Consider the following 17,323-nt stretch of genomic DNA (forward strand, 5'->3'; position numbering starts at 1 on the left):
CAAACTCCCATTCCTTGATCCTCTTATAGGGCTCTATGAACTGATATAAGTTTGACATTTTTTTGGCTCTTGTTTGTAAGTATTGGTTGCTTGGTTCAAAGGTAGTATGCTCTAGTTTATAAGAGATGTCAAAATTCCTTTATTGTTCACAAAGGTGAATTTTGCAAAGATTGAAAGGTTGTACACATTTTTCTAGTAATAATATTTTATTTTAAACCAAACATGACAATTTATTATAGATTTTACTTCCATATATGCAATTTTTTTAAGAAGTTAAAAGTTCTTTTTGAAATGTTCATGTGGCAGGGTGATGACCATGAACAAAGGAAGGAGCACCACCATTGCCATGGTCACCATCATCGTAAATCTTATGATGACGAGTGATCTATATGCAAAAGCTTGACTTAACAATATTTAAATTATGAGCATAATATTAATGAGATCATGACAAGTGATTTGAGTGCATACCTTTTATCAGTGGAAAATAAAAACTTTGGAGGTATTACTAATATGTATATGTGCACATATAACTTTAAGGGTGTTATTAAGAACCATATGGGGAATATTTAAGAATTTTACATACGTAGTGTGGAGGAGTTATATGGCATTACATTATTGATATTTTTATAAATAACTTCAATTTTGTGTTAGTGATGTGCTGCATGGAATAATGCTAATTGATTATGTCTGAATTTGTTGATAGCTAGTACAAAATATACAAATATAGAAACATCTGGTAAGAAACTCAACCACGAACTCTAAACTCTAGAAGATTCCTTGCAGGAAAGACAAAGAGCAACAAATAATTAGGGAGTCTATATAAGATTCATGGAAGGCATGCAAAAGGTGGTTGAAATTGACATAGAAAACAACTTAATTACTTAATTGTTCTTGCTTCATAAGACATTTTTTCCAATTTTGATCCTAGTTGTAAAGGTATGGGTATAAGGGGGGAGATCTAGATTAAGATTTATCTAGGTGCTAGGCACATTCATATACTAAGATCCATGATTAACCACTAAAAACAAACCCAAACTAAATGTGAAGAGTTGTAGTTGAGAGTTATGCCACAGAACAACTATTTAAGAATGCAAAGTGGGCATTAATAATTGATATATTCTATAAATTATAGTGGATACCCTAAAAAAAGTTATAACTGATTAAAATATGGACACTTGATAGTAGAAAAATGACTGTCCAACTCACTGTTAGGCTAACTCAAATATGCATACATCTTTCAATATTTATTTTTAGTTTTGAAATAGAGATACCAATTTTGTTTCTAAAATATTTGAAGAAAAAGTTTAATTTTCAAGATGCATTGTCATTATGTTAGTTCTTAATTTATACATATTTTGTAATTAAAAAATTTGTATTGCAAGTGATCACGATTGTCTTGTATGGGTTCGAACAAAATTTTAAGGGATTTTCTATGTGCTGAGCAATGATTAGGATTCAAATAGTGTGTTAAGGAATTTTTTGTACGCAGATTATAATATCTTATTAGATTTTGGATCCTATGTAGATGTGTTTCTTGTGGGTGTCTTGGTATATATTAGCTATAGATTGTCAGAGCTACAGACATGTATGCACTTGGAAAGGCATACAACCAATGTTGTGGATGTAAATCTTATGTGGAAGAAAATAGATTTAACAAATGCCTCTTTCAATATTTAGTTCCTCGGTTTTATGGTGCAGATTTTTATGTACAGGTGTTCAAAACTCCTACCTGGGTACATTTGTATTTGAGCTAGTCAATTCCAAGCGTGCACATGTATATAGATATATATATTCTCTAATAATTAAGAACATTACCCCTCTCAGAAATGTGCTATTTCAAGCACAATTTACTTACACGGAAGCTAGAACTTGGTCCCTGATTTGCAAAACTACCCTGCCGACATTTTGGCAGGAACTTTGTTGCAGTGCAGCTCTTGTTCACGATGACCAAATGCAACTCCAAAACATTTAGGCAACTCCCTGGAAGATTCTCAAAACTGGATAGTCTACAAGTTTAACTTGGATGACTAAACAAAAGTTGAAATACATACAACATGACTAAAACATTTGTGAGATTTTGCCAAGATCAAGAGGAAATGGAAAGCACAAATAAAAGAGAACAAAATAGATGATAGAAATAAATTGTATTCTATCAAGATGAAAATACTGATCAATTGGATCATCAAGTGTTACATACAATGAATATGAGCCTGCTTATATAGGCAAGGCTATATGGATATGTGAGCACACAAACATGACATGTGGCTCAATAAGAAACAAGGGTAGGTAGGAAATAGGTGTGGGTAGGTAGGAGAAACAATATAATATTCCACATGAGGTGGATCACCCACTGAATGTGGAGTGTAACAACAAGATCACACCATAAAAGGTGGAAATTCTCCTACATACACTATCCCAATGTGGCACAAACACCCAAGTGTCTCATACCCAAATTACTATGAAATGCATTTCCTAAGTAAACTTAAGTAAGGTGTAATAATATCCAAGATGAACAATTATTTACACCAACACCCCCCCTTAAGTGCAACTTAGGGGAATGCACTCAAGTCTACAATGCAACTAAGCAATGCAAGATGAGTCCCAGCTACTAGGCCATGTTAGGTACCCATATACAAATGCAAATGAAATCTCCCATAAACGGAGAAAGAGAGAAAAACCCAATGGGAAAAAACCCTCCCCCAAAAGAGAGATGATGAGAGCACACAATGCTCTCAATGATGAATGAGAAGAACAAAAAATATGTCCCCCCCATAAGAGAGAAGAAGAGACCATGAAGCCCTCCCTCAATGTCGAATCTCCTGCAAGGATGGTCCAACATGTTGACCAAAATACCTCCCCATAAGGAAGAAAGAGAGCCAATGCTGCACCAATAATGTCAAAGTGTGACAAAACTAGGTACCAATTCGATGGCGATGAATCACTCGCTACAACATGATAAAGACCAGGCATGGAGATAACCTTCTTTGAGCATCATCTGGATACTCAGAAATAGCAAAAACACCAGTACAATCAAAGTCTCACGGGAGCCATGCACAAATGTGTACAATCTAAGTCTCAGCTAGAGCCATGCACCAAGTCTCACAAGATATTCCCAATCTATGTGTACAAGAGGATTACATCAAATAGTCAACAATGACAAGATACAAAGAGATGTGGCACTTTATGATAGTGTGAGTACAACATTGCTCATGCAAGAGCATACATCATGATAAAATATTCAAATGTGGAAACATGAAAATGATGCCACCAACAAAGAAGCCCTATAGAATACTGTAGATGAAGATGCCTCCAAATGGAATTTCACCAAGAGATATAAATGAACAACTGACCCCCCATAAAAAGATCATGTTGGCACTTGCATATAATGGCAAAGTGGACTTCTGATACCATGTGAGATTTTGCCAAGATCAAGAGGCAATGGAAAGCACAAATAAGAGAGAACATAGACTGCAAAGATGCCATATGATGAGAAGCCCCTGAATCTAGAAGCCATCTCTCTGAATCATGACTTATTGTAGCACAAAGAGATTTCCTTTTCTTGTCCCAAAAGAGTGAGTCTTCCCACTTGTAGAATCCATGAATGCTTGCCCTTTTCCTTTTGAATGTGAGGAAGTGGAAGTTGATGAATCATCCCTCTTGTAGACATTAGGTAAATCAATGTTATGCTTTTTGAGGATATGTGTGAGCTCATCAATATTCTTAGAATGGTAACGACGCTCCTCATGACCAAAATTTTTACAATAGGCACAAGTAGGTCTCTCCCTCTTTGGTGAGTTATCCCTCTTAGAAGAGGATGAATCTCCTTGTTGTGAAGAGTATGATGCTTTATCCTTAGGCTTTGGTTTCCATTTCTTCTTGTTTGAGTTGTCCTTTCCTTGATTTCCTTTGTTCCCTTGATTTGCCACTAATGCTTGAGACTTAGAAGCCTTAAGAATGCCCATGCTTATCAACTTAGTTTGTTCCATCATCAACATTTCAGTGAAAGCATCAAATGTAGGCATTGTGTAGCTTGAACCCATTGTCTTCCTATGGGTTTGGAAACTAGAAACAAATGTTGCATATTCTTGTGGAAGCTTTCCCATCAAGTTGAAGATCAATTGAGTATCCTTCTTATCAATGCCACAATCTTTGAGTTGTGCCCTCAACTCATTTGCCTTAGTGACATAATCTTGTATAGTATCAAAGTTCTTGGGATCTAACATGGTGAGATCACTATCAATTTGATATCCCCTAATCTCATCAACTTGACCATACAAGTCTTGAAACTTTTTCCAAGCATCTTTGATTAGAGTACATTTCTCAATATGAAAAATGAGATCCTTTGATACATACTTTCTTAAGGTACCAATTGCCATGATATTTTTAGTAAGCCAATCCAAGTGACCAACTGGATCAACCTTAGGATCAGTGGGAGAAACAATAGTTCCATCAATATAATGAGTTGGTCCTTTTTCCATAAGTTTACTCCATGCATCAATTTTCCAAGTAGAATAATTATGAGGAGTTAGGAGAACAAACTTAGAAGAACCCATAGCAGCAAAAAGGAAGGAACACAAGAGCACAAAAGCACATGAGACACCCCCCAAATTCACTCAATCAAAGTAGCCCCCCAAAAATGATGATTTTGGCACTTTATATGTAGTGCATGTACTATAGGCCACTTGCAAAAAATGGCAACGTGGACTTCTGATTTTATTTTACAACTACCCCAATAGGCTGAGAACTACAAAGCAAAAGATCAGAAAGATAGATCTATGCAATACAAATGCCAAATTGGCCAAATAAGACCATATGATGAAAGTACAATTTCTACCCAAAAGTGTTGAAAACTGAAAGTAGATTATGAAAGTAGATAAAAAATTATGCACTTAAAAAAAAACGGCACCTGAAAAAAGAGTCCATATGAGCCCAAATGAAGCCTCCAAAGTTGTAAAAATTGGGATTTCATTATTTCCAAAAAACCTGTATTTGAAAATCTGAAAACTCCTACACCATTGTACAGATCATGAAATTATACCCCAAAACAAAAAGAATTTCTGAAAAAAGGAGTCCGGATGAGTGAGATATCGCTATTTGAAATATGCCTGCAAAATTATAATTTCTAGAAAATTTCCGTCTTGGCTTGAAACTTCAAATGCCTCTAGATTTGGCCTCCGAAGTCTGATTTGGATGAAACAAAAGGCAAAACTGACTTTCTTGGACCTCCTCAATCCAACAGTAACCTCATATTTGACCCATTAAGCTTCAATAATAACCTGCAATAGAAAGCTCCAAAATGCAAACCCCAAATAGCATCAAATTTCTCTCAATTGGCAAACCAATGACACTCTAATGGCTCTGATACCATGTGAGATTTTGCCAAGATCAAGAGGCAATAGAAAGAACAAATAAAAGAGAACAAAATAGATGATAGAAATAAACTGTATTCTATCAAGATGAAAATACTGATCAACTGGATCATCAAGCGTTACATACAATGAATATGAGCTTTCTTATATAGGCAAGGCTATATGGATATGTGAGCACACAAACATGACATGTGGCTCAATAAGAAACAAGGGTAGGTAGGAAATAGGTGTGGGTAGGTAGGAGAAACAATATAATATTCCACATGAGGTGGATCACCCACTGAATGTGGAGTGTAACAACAAGATCACACCATAAAAGGTGGAAATTCTCCTACACACACTATCCCAATGTGGCACAAACACCCAAGTGTCTCATACCCAAACTACTATGAAATGAATTTCCTAAGTAAACTTAAGTAAGGTATAATAATATCCAAGATGAATAATTATTTACACCAACAACATCAATAGCAAAAATGACCACATAAATGGTGCCAATGTCCATGTAAGGTTCAATCATTTTGTGACCCTTGTGGTGCTATCTGTATCTAGTTGGTACTACCTATGTTTAGAATATATGAAGATTCTATATGTTGATTTATACTTGGAGACACCTATATCTTTATATCAATCTGGTTACAATGATGATGAATCATATTAATATTTTTTTTGAAATTATTGAATAGAATTGATAAGCTTAACTACTAAGTTGCTAAATTGTGGGATTTTTTGGGCGATTCCGAGTACAAAATGTACCAGAATCGAATTCTGAAATGAATTTCCTATGGGTGTGCCCAGGGTTCATGAATTTAAATGCCAAAATGTTTAGTGATTCTAGTTTGAACTTTTTGATATTCTTAAGACCTACAGTGTTGATTAGTGAACTTAGAACTTATCTATGATGAGATTCTAGTTTGATCTTTTTGATATTGAAAACCAAATTTAAATTAGTATGTTATGTTGCAAAATTTGAAATTTGTAATGGTTTTGTTTAACATATGTATTGGTATATGACATTCTAAACTTAATTCTATTTTTTAGCTACATATATACATACATACATATATATATATATAACCAACCCCCCCAAAAAATCTCTGTCGTAACAAAATTTCATAACCACGTACCCAATCCCATTCCTGTACCCAATTCAACAACTTAGCTTAGTTGTGCTAAAAATGGGATTTCCTATTAAATTTTTAGCTTAAGAAAGTGCTCAAAAATTAAGAAGTGTGTTTATAATGTGTTTATGAAATGACTGGACAGTATGATGATATTTGTGCTCCAGCTATGTATATCATGGATATATTTGAGATGTGAATTGATTGTGCAAAATACAGGTTGAATAAAGTAAGAAAATGTGTGTATATTATATATGTCATTCTATACAACCTCTCAATGTCATTGAGAGAAACCACATGACACATTTTCAAATCTGTAAATGCTAGCACCATCAAACTCGAATCCATGTGATGACTACTCAGTGTTTTATCAATTATCATCATAAACTCCATTTAATTAAGAAAGCTAGATGAATTGGATATTCACAACCCCTTCCGGTTGTAATTCAGTTGGTGATGTTGGTGAATTTCTTTAAAAGTGATGCATTGGACTTCTGCACTTGTTATTTTCTCCATAACCCTAAGAGTAATAGCTATTGAAAACATGCTTAAATAATACAAGTGAGGAAAACAATTCAAATTATAATTATAGACTGAAATTGCCACTCCTATTAAACTTCATATCGTTGTCCAATCATTGAATTGGAGAGCCGATACACAAAGAATGTTTAAATAACGTATTTCGTTTCACAATTAACCTCAAGGTCAAATTTATAGAGTTTTTAGGGCGATAGTGGTGATAGCCCATCGAATTGGGTGTTCTAGTTCCGTTGTATTGCAAGCATAATGTTTCTTCAACATACATTTTGCTGGAAAGAGGTTATATATATATTTTTTTATTTTTTTTATTTTAATATTTTATTATTATTTAATTTTTGTTTGTTGGTAGGGCACCACTTAATGGAGGATACCCTGCAACCACGATGTTCACAACAGGGAGCCACGACCCTTGGGTCATGGTGCTGCTGCAATCAATACCCCCTGCTCCACCATGTCGTGGGGTACCTTGCACCCACCACAACATGAGTGGTGCCTTCACACCACCATGTTGTGGACCACGACATGGGTGGGGTGGACTATACCCCAAGCCCACAATATGGGAAACGCAACAAACATATTTTTAAAAAAAGAAAAGAAAAAGGGAATATAGTAGTAGAAAATAAAATTAGTAGGGCATAGGGAAAGATTAAATTTCTAACTCCTAATCAGATGCTAATGCCATTATTTGGAAAATACACAAAATGAATAGGTGAGAGAGAGATTGAGCAATTTTTCAGGCACACAATAATAACCAAATATTTTACCTCCCAAGCTTATACAAAAAAAATCAAACCCTATTACCCCAAAATCTTCATGCACAACAACATATTTCACAATTAAATACACACATTTCCTCAACCATGAAAGCTTATTCAGACACAAGAAATCAATGAAGGATTTTCAACAAGGCTAGGGTTTTCAAACACAACCTAGAAAGATTCGAATGAGGGAATTGTTCTGCAAGTCAAGAGTTCCTCTAGATCCTCCAACAACAACAAGCAATCTAGCAGCACCTCCCCAAAACCACAAATTGCATAATGTCCCAAAATAAAAAAAAATTTGCAGAGAACCCCTAAGAAGAGAGAAAAATAATGGCCAAAAGGAAAGAAAAAATGAATTCATGGCATTACCAAATAAAATCCATCAATTCCCCCCATTAAATCCCTTACCTCCTTCCCTGCCAATCAAATTGCTCTCTTAAAACATGTCTCTTTCCAAAAACTATATAATATGTTTATATTTTTTTTCTCCCACTTGACTTTTGGATAGGAATTAGAAATTTTAAAAATACTATGTCAATATAAATTGGGGAGCTATATTATTATTTAATCCCCTACGGTTTATTCCACACTGTAAAAATGATTATAATAATCAAAACATGTTCATGTAATTTAGGTGTCAATGTTATGTCTGCAATATCAGAGAGAGGCTTATGTGCGAACAAGTGATTCATCCTTCATTGTTGTGATTGAGGAGAGACTGGTATTGTAGAGCAGACATCTGTGCTTAACCGGAACTGTAATCAAGCATTTGGAGATGCTATTCTTTCAGTTCATTTCTTCTAGATTGTAGTATGAATCTTATTGTAAGTTAGTGAGACTTCCCTAAGGGTTGTAGCCTTCCAAGCTAGTTTATCAGATCTATGTTTTGTGATTAAGTTTGATATTCTGGTGAAGATTGATTCACCCCCCCCACCTCTCAGTCTTCCTTCTTGGCTGATGCTAACAAAGATAAATCCCTAGAAGCTCACCAATTTGAAATTGAAAGATTTTCAGAATTTTTCTTTTAACTACATGTTGAATATTGAATATATAAATCTTAGATTTTAACTTATTAACCCTTTGTCCCAATACTGTTGTATACATTTGTAAAACCTTACTTATTTCCTGATCCTCTTTAATGTTTTCCTTGCCATATAACAATGTATCATCAACAAACAATGTATGAGTGATTGAAATGTTAGAATTTGGAATAACAATTCCTTTCCAAATATTTATTGCATGCTTGTGTCTAATACATCTGCTAAGAGATTCTACCATGATGATAAAAAGTATTGGTGAAAGAGGATCACCCTATCTCACCCCTTGGGTGGCTTTAAAGAAACCTGAAGACGAACCATTAATAATGATTGAGAAAGAAGCTCCTGATAAACATGAATAAATCCATTTGCACCACTTTTCTGAAAAATCCAAAAAAATTTAGAACTTTTAGAAGAAATTCCCAATTAACTTTATCATATGCTTTCATCATATCAAGTTTGATAATGAATGAAGGAATTTTGAATGTCTGAATAGAATGGAGAGCTTCATGTGCTACTAAAGCTCCATCATCTATTTATTGACCTGGTACAAACCCACCTTGTTCTGGAGAGATATTTTTTGTTATTAGAGGTTGTAATCTGAGATATTATCACTTTAGTGATGATCTTATAGATAGTGTTACACAATGAAATGGGTCTAAAATTTGTAAATGTCCTAAGATCCTTTACTTTTGGCAGTAGAACAATGTTACTTGCATTGAATGATTTTAGGTACACTCCACTTCTTCTTGATTCCTCTAATAATAGTGAAAATTCAAAACCAATAACATCCCAACATTTTTGATAAAACAAATCCGTAAATCCATTTGGCCCTGGTGACATATCAGGAGACAAAGAGAACATAATATTATGAACTTCTTCTAGAGTGAATGGCTTCATTAAATTCTCATTATCTTGCAGATCTATAAGGTTTGGCACCCCACTCAATAGATCTTGTTGTTGTTGCTGATGTTGTCCATTGTGCAATTGTTGAGGTGCCAAAAGATTTTTAAATAAATTCACGCCTTGCTCATGTATTGAGGTAGCTTCTCCCAATAGAAAATTTGTGTTAGGATCCTGAATACTAAAGATAGTTTGTGCTGCTCTTTTTGACTTGGTTGAAGCATGGAAAAACTTAGTGTTCCGATCTCCTTCCTTGAGCCATAGTTCTCTTGATTTAAATGTCTCTAGTAAGTTTCTTCTCTTTTAAAAAGTTCCACCCATGATTCTTGTAGCTACATATGCTTACTATAAGTATTTGCATCCAACCCAAACTATAAATAATAATTATTAAATAAAATCTCAATCAACTAAAATTAATAGTTGTCAAATGAATCTCAAGCATCGTAAAGAAATAATTCTAGATTTAATTTCATAAGTGAAAATAGTTAAATAATTAAAATCACCAAATATTAATAAATTGCAATAAGGCTCAAATCATTAAACGTTAATAATTAAAATAACACTAAGACCACAAATTAAGATTAAATAATTCAAGTCGTAGCTAATAAATAATAATCAAAACATCGTTAATTAAATAATCATTAAGGCGAAATAAGTTTATAATTATTAATCGCCACTAAGTCCAAATCACTAAATTTTAATAGTTCAAGGTAAACATTATTAAATAAATCAAAATAACATTATTTAAATTCAAATGTAGAAACAACGAAATAACCAAAGGTCATTAATATCAATAAATCACTTAATACAAATAAGTCCACTGTTGCGATTTAAGAAAAACAAATCAATCGATCAATCACTAAAGACAAAAAATCGCAAATAAACGAACTAAATAAATGAGTTGATAGTTACAATGTCAATCATAGTGACATGTGTATCACAGAGATATTTCCTTATTCATGAAAGATAAAAGGTTTGTTTTGGAGCTTCAAAAGAATAAAGGAACAACCAATGATCATACATGATCGAGATGTAGAGTCCCTTCACAAACCCAAGAGTGCCAAAGAAATTATTATATTGATAGCTAGTACACAGTCATGGGAGATAAGGCAAAGTATTAGAATAAAGCACACCTATTCCTTTTTTAGACTCTAAATGACTATAACTTTGCATCGCTTGGCTATGATGGTTCCTAAGACTTCAACACATTTTTTTTCTCGATGTAACTGCTCCTTCCATGTATAGATCACATTGCTCCTTATTCAAGAAATACATGCATGAATTGAAGATGGGTAACCCTCATTGCGGCTATGAATGACATACAGATTTTTTACCTTTGAGGCCCTAATTTTCAGCCTCCATATGTCTTTTTTCTTTGCTGAATATGGAGTGAAAGTGAAAATGTGTGAAAGGATTTTTCAAGCGGGAACCTCTCATTTAGCGAAAATGACAAATATTTATATTCATTTTTTCATTTTTAGCAAGTTTATTTAATAAGAATTGGTTTTTATAGACTTTTTTAATGAGTCGTTTATAAACTTGATCAATTATCATATTTTTACAAATGCATAGTTTAATTTTAATGTTGGTCAATAAATATTTAATATTTTAAATAGGAATTAAATTTAAGCATTACAAAATTAGTATTCTATTTTTAAATTTGATTAATTTAGATAAATAAGTAATTGAGTAAATTTAATATAAACAATATATATGACAAGTAAAGTATTAATGAAATGAAAATTAGATTAGGATGCTTAGTTCATATAAGAGGTCATTTTGATTTGTTAATAGTTATACTTTGTAGATAGAATCTACTTGTAGTATTCAAATCTTATATGCGATTGATGTGTTATTGAACTCTATAAATCTATTTAACAAAATTGAGATTTTGATTGTTTTTAAAAATCATCATCATGCCCTATTTTATAGACTTTTTTAATGAGTCATTTATAAACTTGATCAATTGTCATATTTTTACAAGGGCATGTTTAATTTTAATGTTGGTCAATAAATATTTAATATCTTGAATAGGAATCAAATTTAAACATTACAAAGTAAGTATTCTATTCTTAAATTTGATTAATTTAGACAAATATTTTATTTTTTTTATAAAAGTGGATAGAACCACTGAACTATATTAAATTTTAAAAGTTTTTTTACAATGTCTGGTTCAAAAAGCACTGAAGGGAAAGAACCAGTAAGAAAACCCTTTAGTATTGCTTAAGTAACACAAGCCTATTATACCCAATACCAAATGCCCATTGGCATAGTACATCAAAAAACCCATCACAATTACATAAGCCGCATTAGATATAAAGGAAGCCGCCAATAGAAGCATATAGAAGGAATATTAAAGTATGATCACAGAAGGATGCATATTCATTGCTGCCAAAAAACACCAGTCTGAACCACACCTATCTATGACACACAATTCTCCAACCACTAGTTAGAATGATACCACATAGCATAAATGAAACCATAATCAGACACTCTGTCAAAATAAACATTGTGATCAAGCATAGCAGAACCCACACCAAAGAAAAGCCACACCAAATAAGGAGGTTGATGAAGACAACAACTATGCCCTTATTTACTTCAAAAATTCCAAAACTGAGGAAGGGATCTCATCCACACTTACCTCTCGCATATTAGGATCACTGTTAATGGCTAAATTAGCCAAGAAATCTGCAATCTTATTCACTTCCCTATAACAGTGGGAAATCAAGAAGGAATAAAAAAAGTCCAAATTTTGCAAAATATGATCAAGTATATATTGTAATTACCAACAATTTGACTTATTTTTCATGACACTTTGAATAATAACCATAGAATCACCCTCAATTATCAAGTCCTTAATTCCCAAAGATATAGCCATATCCAAACCAAAAGACAAAGCAAAGAATTCTGCACAATTGTTAGACTTGAAACCAATCACATGACAACGAGCTTGAATAAATCTTACCTTATGATCATAAATCACCATACCTGCCCCTACCAGGCTAGGGTTCCCATGAGAAGCACCATCAAAATTCAATTTAAAGTGCCCTTGCGAAGGAGGTTTCCAGCAAGCAAAATTTCTCTTACTTATAGCATTAGTCTTATTTAAAATAGATCCATGAGAAGGTAAGACTGATAACATTCTCCAAACTCGAGTTACCCTACAATCCCAATGAGAAAAAGATGTAAGGGTTTCCAAATTCTTATAGATAAAAGACAAAGCAACTTCAGAGATGGAAAATTCAATCCTCAATAAAACCTCAGCTAAGGAAGAACTTGTTTATTTAAAAATCCTATTATTACACTCTAACCAAATATTCCAAATCACAATAGATGGAGAAATAATCCAAAGACATGCATAGAAAGATGAGGAAAACAGGAGAGGCCAGGCTCTAAAGTGAGAAAGGAGATCCTTACCAATAACAAAGGAAAGATTAAGCTTTTCAAACAACCACTGCCAGCAAGCATAGGCAAAATCACAGTGAAGAAACAAGTGTGCAGAGGATTCTAAATTTTTATTACAAAAGACACAAGAAAATATTGCAATAATACCCAACCTATCCAACCTCATTCCTGTAAGGACCCTGTCTTGCATTGCTAACCAAGAAAAAGTACCAACCTTTGGGAGGCAAACCATATGCCAAAACAGCTTGTATGGCCAAGTAGATAAATCTTTAGCAACCAAGAGAGAATTATAACCATCCTTAACTGTGTACTTACCAGAGATATTCCTTGTCCAAATAAGCTCATCATCAGCATCAAAAAGAATTATTACTCTCTCTGCCAACATCTTTTCATATTCCAATTTCACATTTTGATCAATATCTAAAAACTCAATTGATTTCCATTTTGCCACCTTAAGATTCCCACTATACTCAATTTCAAAATAATCAGTTGCAAAGACACCCGAAAGGGAAGAAAGAGTGGAAATTAAAGGAGAACAATCCCTCTAGTTCACCAGAGGGGGATGTCCATTCCAAGCTTCCTCCCAAAACCTGACCTTTCTACCATTATGAACAATCCATGAGAGATGAGGCAAAATCACTGATCTACATTTACATAGAAAATTCCAAATAGCTAAACCAGATGATAAATTAGAAACTTGAAAAACATATTCTCTTGGTCTATTATTTAAATATTTATCAAACATAATTTGTGCCCAAAAGGAGAATGGTCTCTCATACAATTTCCAAACCAACTTAGCACCTAAGGCTAAATTCTGACTTTCCAGACTCCTAATACCTGTGCCCCCAAGGTTTTTAGGCAAACAAACTTTATTCCATGCTACCAAAGGGAGTTTCTTCTTACCATCTTTATTATTACTTCAAAGGAAGGACCTAAGAGTATCTTGCAAACTAACAAGAGCCACTTTCAGAGACTGCAAAACAGACATGAGATAAATAGGAACAACATTTAGTACAGACTTAATAAGAACAATCTTACCAACCAAAGATAACCATCTATGATTTCTAGAGATAACTGAAATGATCTTATCCCAAAACTCAACTCTATCCTACTTAATGAAGAAAGGTATACCAAGATAAGAACAAGGAAGATTTCTAGATGCAAATCCCCAAAAAATCTTCAATCTATCCTGAACCAATTGTGAAGCATGAAGGAAAAAAATCTTTAACTTATCAACATTGATTCTCTAACCAGAAAAGGATGCATAATTTTGTATTATCCCCTTTATCACTCTTGCCTCCCCCAAAGAGGCCTGACCAAATAACAAGGTATCATCTACAAACAAGCAATGCAAAATGCTTTGTGGAACATTTTGAATCCTAATTCCCTTCCAAAGCCCTCCCAACTTAGCGGCTCTTATAGCCCAACTGAATGTTTCAGCTAGAAGAATGAACAAGAAAGGAGACAGGGGATCCCCCTACCTCAAACCCCTAGAAGATGAGAAAAAACCACAAGGGGAGCCATTAATTAGAACCGAGAACCTTGCAGAAGAAATACAAGCACGAATCCATTTGACCGTTGCCTTGGAAAAGCCCAATTTAAGTAGAACAACACACAACGCCCCCCATTCTACTCTATCATATGCTTTCATCATATCTAAATTGAGGATCATGGCCGGGATTCTCTAGTAGAAATAGAATGCAGAACCTTATGTGCCACTATAGCTCCCTCTGCCATCTCCCTTCCTGGAACAAAACCACCTTGTTCTAAAGAAATGATCTTAGGTAAAATTTTAGCCAACCTTAAAGAAATAGCCTTGGTAAAAATCTTGTACAAAGTATTACATAAAGCAATAGGGCTAAAATCAGAAAATGTCTTGGTAACCTCTTTTTTAGGAATAATTGCAATCGTTGTATTATTAAGCTCTTTCAAAATAGACCTATTCCTTCTAGCTTCCTCAAGGGACAATAAAACATCATTTCCCACAAAATCCCATTATTTCTAAAAAAATAAAGGAGTAAAGCCATCCGGTCCTAGGGCCTTGTCAGGGTTCATTGCAAAAACAACATTATTAACTTCATCCAAAGAAAAAGGAGACATCAACATTTTATTATCTTCTGAAGATACCAAAGAAGGAATATTAGAAGAAATGTTATTATGAAGATCTCCATGCTCCGAAGACAATAGTGACTTAAAAAACCTAACTACCTCTGAAGCAATATCCTCCTGTTCTGTTAAAAGTCTGCCATTTGGACACTCAATATACGATATCCTATTTTTACTTCTCTTAATTTTGGTTGAAGAGTGAATTTTTTTGTATTTCTATCACCATGTGAAAGCCAGTTCTCCCTCGATTTCTATCTCCAATAGATTTCTTCTCTGGACAAAACTTCTTCAAGCTCTACTTTTAGCAATTTTAGTTCATCAAAAACAAGAGGCACCATACCATGTTGAATCACATGTGAATTAAGACATTCAATCATATCTTGAATCCTCTATTTTTCTTGAAAGATGTTCTTAAAATGCAAGATATTCCATCCTCTAATATTAAATTTCAAAAATCTCAACTTCTTAGCAATCTGAAACATTCAGGATCTAGAGCAATAAGGAGCAAAAATCCACCATTTTTTGAGCAAAGGCAAAAAGGAAGAATCTCTAAACCACATAGGTTCAAATTTAAAGGGTGACTTAAAAGGAGCTTTATCTTCCAGAATTGATAGGGAAATTGGAAAATGACTTGACCCCGAAACTAGAAGAATAGAGGAAAAAAATTCGAACCCTAAATCAATCCAAACATCTGATAACAAAAACTAGTCTAACCTTTCCGCAATCTGAGAAAAATCTCTTTGCATATATGTCCATGTGAAAATCCCATTCTGAAACTGACAATCAAAAAGACCCATGTCCTTAATGAACATCCCAAAGTCTTCCATAATTTTTTTATTAGGAAGAATACCTCCTTTCTTTTCTCCTAAGTCAGGGATAGCATTAAAATCCCCCCCAAAGATTATAAAGGGACCATGCCTTAAAGGGGAGGAAATTCTCTTAAGATCTCCCCATAATTTAGTCTTCCTTTGAATACTAGAAGGAGCATAAATATTAAAAAGCCAAAACTTAACCTTCGAAAGCTTACTTTTAACTAAGGCCAACATCTAGTTTACAGTAGAAGCAACTAGCTCAACCTCAATGTTATAGTTATTCCAAAGCAATGCCAAACCCCCTGACACACCACAAGCTGGAGAGGAGAGGAATTCCCACTTTCTCCAAGAAGAAAAAACCAAATCAACAGACTCCTTTGACAATTTTGCCTCTTGCAACATGAAAATATCACACATAACTACGTCCACCTGGGACTTAATTAAGCACTTGTTGTTAGGGGCATTTAAGCCCCTAACATTCCAAGATATAATTCTCATTTCTCTCAAGGGGAGACCGAGGCTCCCCTCTTTCCTTTAGATGGAGAATACTTCCCTTCTCCAAAACTACTTTGAATATTACGCTTCACAGCCCTCGACCTAGTCATAGGAGGACTGATAATAGACCTCTTACTCCTCTTACCCTTAGGAGTACCACTTCCTTTCATAGTGTCACCAAGAGAAACCAAATGCTTCCCTTTCCCAACACCAGGAGAAAGAGACAAAGTCAGCTGAATCCCAACATCAATTTCCAATTGAGTCCTTTTCTTCTTTGGAGGCCTACCCCTACCGGGAGAAACCACAGATGAAGCCCTAATTAGAGTAGTTTGAACAATTGGTAAACTCTTACTTGACTTAGGAGAAGTCATGACTAAATTATCTATGATGCCCACTTCTAATGAGGCCAAAACCTCAAAAGGTTTAGCAGATGCAGAAATAGGAAGGGTCAATTTAATTCCCCCCAAGTCATTCTCAATGGAATAGATAACCCTATTTGTAATGTCCTCATCCATCTAATGCTCATTATCTTTAAAAAGATCAATTACTTGGTGAACCAGATTTTCATCTGGCACAATAACAGGAATGTCCCCCAACTAAATATTATTTCCTATGGCAGCGTTATTATCCACATCCACATCAACATGCTTTGAAGAATTAGACACCAATTCTTTGACTTGTTGAGAAAGGATAGTATCATCAGGAAACCCTAGAGAATAAACCCCAACATTAGACTCCGAGACAACCCCATCATTCTTCGAATAAATCTGACCA

The sequence above is a fragment of the Cryptomeria japonica genome, chromosome 11 (assembly GCF_030272615.1).
Source record: "Cryptomeria japonica chromosome 11, Sugi_1.0, whole genome shotgun sequence".
Lineage (NCBI taxonomy): Eukaryota > Viridiplantae > Streptophyta > Pinopsida > Cupressales > Cupressaceae > Cryptomeria > Cryptomeria japonica.